Below are 7594 nucleotides of genomic sequence, written 5' to 3' on the forward strand. Positions count from 1 at the left end.
TTTTTTTTTTATTCTGGGCCAGCTTTAGCTGTGAGGCCTCGCTGCTGAAAGCCGGTTTCTGGCCTTTGTTTACCATCTGTATTTGATACAATGTTGCAGTCCGGCTGGCTGAAACCGGGCTGACTAACACAGGTTTCTGGGGTTTTGTTTAGCTTCTATATTTGCAACATAGTTGCTTAGAGTTGCAGCTGAGAGGCCGGCAAGTCAGGCGGGGAACGTTGGAGTCCGCAGTCACTGGAGCAAGCAAGCCTCCCTGTTCGCTTCAAGCTGCCTGGCTGCTGGCCGCCATCTTGGCTGGCAGTTAATTTGCATATCTCCCTGATTAGCCAATGGGAAGGGTAGTGGCTGTACGGCTAATTACCATGCTTCTCTTTTATTAGATAGGATACTCTATATTAGAGCTCTGCCCAAAGCTCCATTAATACCAATGAAACTGACTTTTAATTTGCTTTTGCCTCTTGTGTTGGGTGGACCTTAAAGGGAAAGAGTGGGCTGAGCTAAAATAAGATTCAGGTGTTCCTAAAATGACATTCCCAACATGGGCCTTGCAAATTCCTTTGGGGAGAAACACTGCTCCCTGAATCCATCATTTGATTCAGCGTAGCTGTCAATCACAGTAGCCCATACTCTCGGCCACTGAGAAGTGCATAACCCAGAATTGGCCAATCACAGTGCCTCACTTCACTAACCACAGTGATTAGTCAAGGAGTGGGACATGTGACTCAAGGGGAGCCAATCAGAGTCCTTGGAATTGGAGAAGGAAGAGATTTGCCTTTGAGGCAGAAACACTGGAAGATACTTCCCAGATGAGACAAACTGAATCAGAATCTCGAGTGAGGAAGCAGGCGGGAATCTGTGTTTTTTCATCAGCAACCTCGGTGATTCTCACGTACCTAGCCTGGGCTGCCCTCAGAACCAGGAGTCATTGATTTATGATACAGAGAAGCCTACATATAAAATGAGGAATTCCATCAGCTGCCAGAATCCTTTTCTTCTAAGGTACTGAACAGCCATGTATTCCAGGATTGCTTGACTTTCCTTCTTGTTATCTTTTTACCGAACAATTAATTTTTAAAAGTTTGCATGGCAGTTGCATTATGTATTTCTCCATATATATTTTGCTATGACAAAAAACAATATTTCGGCTGTTTTTAATGACTCTGGGGTGGCTCTGTGTCTTCGAACGCCACCTCACATGGAGAATGGATGATGAGGCCCAATGTGGTATTCAGGTGTGTGCTCATGCGGAGGAGGTGACAGTGGCCCTGCTTACAGCCGAGCAGTGAAGATGGCTTTGCTGAAAACCAGACAAAAACGTTCTCAACAGAAAAGGAGCGGGGCTCGGAGCGGGCACAGGCAAGGCCACACAGTGACCGTGAAAATAAACACCCTCTTTCCTAACACGAGTGCTTGCTGACCTGTCTATGTCAGTTCCCACCTGCTTCACTCCAGTCCAAGTCCTGCTTGAATCACCGGGAAGATAGTCGATGATTAAATTGTTCCACTTCTTGACAGTGTCCTTCCGGAACTGGCCCCGTGTCTCCCATCTCTCCCTAGAATCACCCAGCACAAGCTCACGTTCCCTCCCAAAGGTGCCTCTGGGTGCTTGCCCCTGGGCCTTGCTGCCGCAGCTGACCAAGCTCACCTCTATGCGGATCTGGTTGGTGGGCTTCAAAAACAGAACATACACTAGCTATTCAGCGTCATTACAGTAACAGACTCACAACTCAAATTGGCTTAAAATCTGGGGATGTCTCCTGACACAAGAAGTGCAGAGGCAGGGCAGGCACGAGGCACGGGGCTCCTGCTCTATTCCTGACTCTCTGGGCTCCGCCCTCTGCCCCACATCTGACTCATCCTCAGGTCCCAGGCATCCACTCTGGTCAGCAGGAAGAACAGCCGAGGCCTCTCTTGCCGAGAGTCTCATTTGGGAGGAAGGAAACCTTCCCAGAAGTCCCTTAGCCAACACCTGCCTCCTTATCTCATCGCCCATAACTGTGTGCGTGCTCGGGTCTGTGAGGGAAAGGAGGTGACGTAGCAATCTCGGGTTGGCCAAGCTTCAGTCCCTCACGGCACCTGCTCCGAAAGGAGGCCAGGGCAAAATCAGGGGGCTCTTAGGAAAGGGGAAGAGAAGTAACGCATACTGAGTAGCACCCTATGGTGCCTGTTACTCTACTAACAAGGGTCGGAAAAGTGGGTCCTGCAATGTTATTCGTGTTTCCCTCCCTGGACGTGGGCGGGTGGCTGTAGTTTGTTGGCCCTGTCTAAGAGTTCCCAATTATTCTCTAGTGACCACGGATCATTTTATGATAAAAAATAAAATTGCAAATGTTTAAAAACACACACCAAAGTCCCCCCCAAATTCTCAAAGGCGATGCTATGAATATGGAAAATGAGCGAACGATGGCCTCTGCTTTTTCTGGCTTTATCAGCTCATCTGAAAGGCGGGCGGGAGGTGCCATCTGCACGCGGGGTGCTTGACATGACATACGCAGGGGCCTAACCGACTGGAGAAGTTTTGCTTTCACACCTGGCTACATTTGTAATGTGATTTTTTATTGTAAAATGATCTACGGTCATTAGAGAATAATTGGAAAATCTTAGACTGGACAAACCAACCAACCGGTACGAGAAACACTCTCAGGAGGAGAAAGGCTCACATTTATCAAGTGCAAATGCTACCTAGAAGCTTGGCAGAAGCCCAAGGTTATGGGGCACAGAGATCGTAAGACCTCTTTTATAGAAAAAGAAAAGCCGAAGAGGCAACACTTTCTAAACAATGGACTTCCCCAGGGGCCCCCAAGGGATTTGAGGTGACAAAGAGCCCGTGTCATTTGCAAATCCAAGAAGGGTTTCTACCTAAGAACAGTAAAGCAGGGAGACCAGGAGAGCTCCTGGAAACCAGAAAAACTGGCCTCCGGGTCTTGAGTCCTCCTCCCGACCTTGTTGATTCTGCAGGAAGACCCCTCCCCCTAGTCCAGCTTGATGTATAATGACCCCAGGCAAGGAGGGAGCCTTTGCTCCCAGTAGGCCCAGCTGTAAACTGTAATTAAGGGGAGGGGGGGGGGGGAGATTTCAAGGAGCTGAAAAATAGCTCAATGTGGATGGGACCGGGTTGCAGGGACTATCTCAGGACAGGCTCAACGAGATTCCTCAGCAGGTGGCCTGTGAATTTATGGGTTTGCAAAGCTGCGAGATCTTCGGTCAGGAAAAATGATTTAGAAAATGTTTTTTAGCCTCTCAGAGCTTAGAGAGCAGGGCTGGGCTGGGAGAGCAGCCAGTGAGGCTTTGGGGACACTTCCCATTGCTCCCCAAATTCAGAAGGTGTCTTCCCCTGGCAAACTCAGTTTCACGGACATTTGCCAGGGAAATGAGTGCCCTCCGTGGAGCAGCTTTGGAAACGCTGGTGGGAGAGAAGCCAGCTGCAGTCATTGAAAATGGTGGTAAGGAAGGGTTTTAAGGGCTCACCAGAGAGAGATGTTCTTGGTACATGATGGGGTTGGCAAACGTTTCCTGTAAAGGGCCAGATAGAAATTTTAGGCTTTGCGGTTTATGTGATCTCAGAAGCAGCCACAGGCAATATGCAAATGATATAGCTGCTGTCACTACTAAAGCAGAATTGAGTCGTTGCGGCAGAGACCAGATGGCCCGCAAAGCCCAAAATGTTTACTACTTCTGGGCAACTCCAGAAAAAGCGCGTGGACCTCTGAGTATGTTGGGTGGATTACAAGGAACTCAGGACGAGCAGCCCCCTCGGAGAATCCCTACCCTGTAATTACTGTCAAGACGAGAGAATCGACTCAGAGATCAAACCACCAGCCGCCACCACTTGGACCAGGGATCCTGGCAGGTGTCCTTTCAGGGGACACGCGGAGACCTGGGGCCGGGAGACCGTGGATGTGACGTGCGCACCCTGAGATGTTGGCTCATGTCCCCCTGCTGTATCTAAGCTCTAAGCTTGTCTCCCTTGGGGCCCTTCCTGACCTGGTTCCACCTATATCTGAGCCTGAACCCCATGCTCCAGGCTTTCACCTTACATCCCCACAAGGGCCCTCACTTCCCTTCTCCAAGTCCAGGCCCCCAAGTTGACCCACCCTGGCCAAGGGTGGGTCATGTGACTGACACCTAAGCCAGTCAGCATTCTGCTCTACCATAGCCATAGCGATTGATAGGATGAGCAGATGCTCTAGAAAGAGCCAGTCACAGGCTGTGAGACCATCGACAAGGAAGCTGAAGGAAGATCGCCAAGCTCCCCAGAGCATCTCGCAAACACAGGGAAGCCGGCCGTGGAGAGAGACCAGATCCCAAGGACAGCACAAGGTGACCTGTGTCCTCAGCACCACTCTCCCCACTTGGAACTTTCCAGTTATTTGAGACGATAAAATTTTCATTCTGTTTGGTCATATTTGGGCTGCAGCTAAGAGTCTGAACCAGTGTGCTCTGCCTTCAGTTCTCGACACATCACATGCGATTCTTTCTGCCTGGAACGCCCTTCCCAGCGTGGGTCACTGGCTCCCCCCTGCTCCTTCTCTAGGGCTGAGCTCAGATGGCAGCCACCTCCTCCAGGAAGCTCTCCTGACCCCCCGACCACCGTGCCCGGCTTGTTTGGCCTCTCCATCTTGGTGTTGGCATGAAACAGTCTGTGTATTGGTTTCTCACTGTGTTCAGGTAGTGACACCCATTTATGTCTCTGTACCCCCTACTGTCCCGGAGTAGTCACAGGACAGTGACACAGACACAGACACAGACTTTTTTTTTTCTTTTTAAATTGATGTCAGAGAGGAAGGGAAAGGGAGAGAGAGAAAAACATCAATGATGAGAGAGAATTCTTGATCGGCTGCCTCCTGCACACCCCATACTGGGGATTGAGCCCGTAACCCAGGCATGTGCCCTGACAGGGAACAGAACCATGACCTCCTGGTTCACAGGTGGATGCTCAACCACTGGGCCACGCTGCTGGGCCACAGACACAGACTTTGGAGACCGACAGACACGGGTTCAAATCCTAGTGTTGCAGCTCACCAGCAGTTTGGCTCCAGGCAAAGTAACAGCCAGCTGCTTCCTCCTCTGTGAAAACGGACAGGGATGCTAACAACATCCGCATCACAGCTGTCACGTCACTGTGCAAAGTGCTTAAGACGGTAGGAGATTTTTAGTTGTTGTTGTTGTTTTAATCACCTAGGGTACTTTGTAAGTAGAGATGGTCTGTAGCTAATTTAGGCCAGAGAGGAATATATTTGGGAAGGCTAAAAATGTCAAAGGAAAAGGAAGACCTCCCTAACCGGCCTCAGACAGGACACAGGCCAGGTATCGCCGATTAGGAGCGATCTCGTCCGGGGCTCATAGAGCTGCCGGTGGGTTTGCCTGGGCTCAAGAGTCAGACTTGATGGGGAGCAGGACCACGGCCCAAAACCCCACCAAGAGGAGGGCAGTGGCCCTGGCCAGGCAGCTCAGTTGGTTGGAGCATCATCCTGATAGGCCAAGGTTGCAGGTTTGAGCCTCAGTCAGGGCACATACAAGAAGCGACCAATGAATACATACATAAATGGACCAACAAATTGATCTTTCTCTCTCTCTCTCAAATCAATTAAAAAAAAAAAGAGGGCAGTGCAGGTGATGGAGAGGGAAGGGGAGAGAAGAGGCTCAGAAGAAGTGTTTGGCTGCTCTTAGAAAATGGGACATAGATACCTGCAAACAAAAACCCAGATGTCAGTGCCTCCCCCTCTCAGCAGCAGCCAGAGGCCCCCGGGGGTGCCCTCCGGGACCCGGTCTGTGTCTCCCCTTCAGGCCTGGCTTCCAGGGCCACCCACGCCATCAGGCTCTCACCTCTTCGCTTTGGCATGAACTTAAATTTTTTTTTTACGGAAGCCAAGACATGGAAACAACCTCAGTGTCCACTGCTGGATGAGTGGATGAAGGAAGGTGGTATGTATAGTCGATGGAATATCACTCAGTCTTCAAAAGGGAGGAAACCCTGCCTTAGCGACATGGGTGGACCTCGGGGGCATTGCGCTAAGTGAAGAAGTCAGAGAGAGAAAGACAAGTACCAAGCGACCTCACTTACATGGGAACCTGAAAACCCGGAACTCAGACACAGAGCTCAGATGGTGGGGAAGGGACACGGGGGAGGGGTCAAAAGGTACAAACTTCTAGTTATAAGATCAGTAAGTTCCCGGGGGTATAATGTACAGCACGCTGACTATAGTTAACATATTTGTATTGTATATTTGAAAATTGTCAAGACAGCAGACCTTAAAAGTTCACATTACAAGAAAAAAATTGTAAGTGTGTAGAGGTGACGGATATTAACCAACCTTACTGTGGTGACCACTGTGCAATCTATACTGACATCAAGTCATTCTGTTGCAATGAATACAATGTCCTATGTCAGCTAATCTTAGCAAAATGGGACAAAAGTGGGGATCATGTTTTTAAGTTGCTCCGGACAGAGTTGGGTCCCGGCCGCAGCTGCAGCGGCTCCCTCTTCTCAGGCTCTCATGCTGTCTCCCTGGCTTCCGGAAGCATGGCCTGTGGTGTGGCTGCCTCTGCCGGCATCATCCAAGTGTTCAGTGACATGAAGGTGCGCGTCCCTGGCACAGGGAGGCGAAGACGCGCCAAGAAGGGCTGCTCTCCTGCCCGAGTGAAGACGGGAAGGACGTCATTCCGGAGGAGGCATGGAGATCCTGGGGGGTGATGTGGGCCAGACAGGAGACCCCGACGCCACCTTCGTCAAGATGCTGCCGGACAAAGACTGCCGCTGGCGCCCTGTATGACGAGACCTATGAGACCGAGGAGAGCAAGGGGACCTGGGGTTTATCTCCTGGGCCCCCGAGTCTGCACCCTTAAGAGCAAAATGAGCTATGCCAGCCCCAAGGCTGCCACCAAGAAGCTGACTGGATCAAGCAGGAGTCACAGGCAAGCGGCTCCGAGGTCAAGGACACTGCCCTCTGGCAGAGAAGCTGGGGGCAGTGCTGTCACCTCCCTGAAGGGCAAGCCTTCGTGAGACCCCAACCCCTGCCTGGAGCATCTGGCAGCCCCAGACCTGCCTAAGGGGGGGTGTAGGCTGCCTCCCTCCTGCCAGACCCCAGGGCTGGGGGGATCCCAGCAGGGGGAGGGCAATCCCTTCACCCAGTTGCCAAACAGCCCCCACCCCCTGGACCTCCCTCCTCCCTCCACCCCCGAGGGTTCTGGCCTCCCAAATAGCTTCTGATCTTCTGATTCCTCTTGGGTTGAAGCAGACCGAGTCCCCCCACCCCAGGCACCGGGAGGGCCTGTATTTTTTTTAATGACACCCCTACTTCCCTCCTGCCCCCCCCCTTTCCATGCTGCCAACTTCTAACCACAATGGTGACTCTGTGCTTGTCTGTTTAGTTCTGTATGTAAATGGAATGTTGTGGAGATGAGCCCTCCCCTGGCCGCCTGGTTCCTCCCCTTTCCACCTGGGCGTGGCCACTTCTGGAAGCAGGACCAGTGAGTGCCTTCACCTCTTCTCTCATCTTCCCTTTTTGTTAACTCCCCACCCTAACAAGCAGCCCAGGTTAGCCAGCTAACATTCTGTATTTTCCTGTGAACACAGATACGAAGAAGAAAAGAA

At 51.3% G+C, this 7594-nt stretch overlaps 1 pseudogene; it reads left to right on the forward strand.

Annotated features, from left to right (window-relative positions):
- Positions 1 to 6523: 6523 nt before the first annotated feature.
- LOC102243600 lies at positions 6524 to 7003 on the forward strand (annotated as a pseudogene).
- The last annotated feature ends 591 nt before the right edge of the window (positions 7004 to 7594 follow it).

Source organism: Myotis brandtii, unplaced genomic scaffold (assembly GCF_000412655.1).
Source record: "Myotis brandtii unplaced genomic scaffold, ASM41265v1 scaffold647, whole genome shotgun sequence".
NCBI lineage: Eukaryota > Metazoa > Chordata > Mammalia > Chiroptera > Vespertilionidae > Myotis > Myotis brandtii.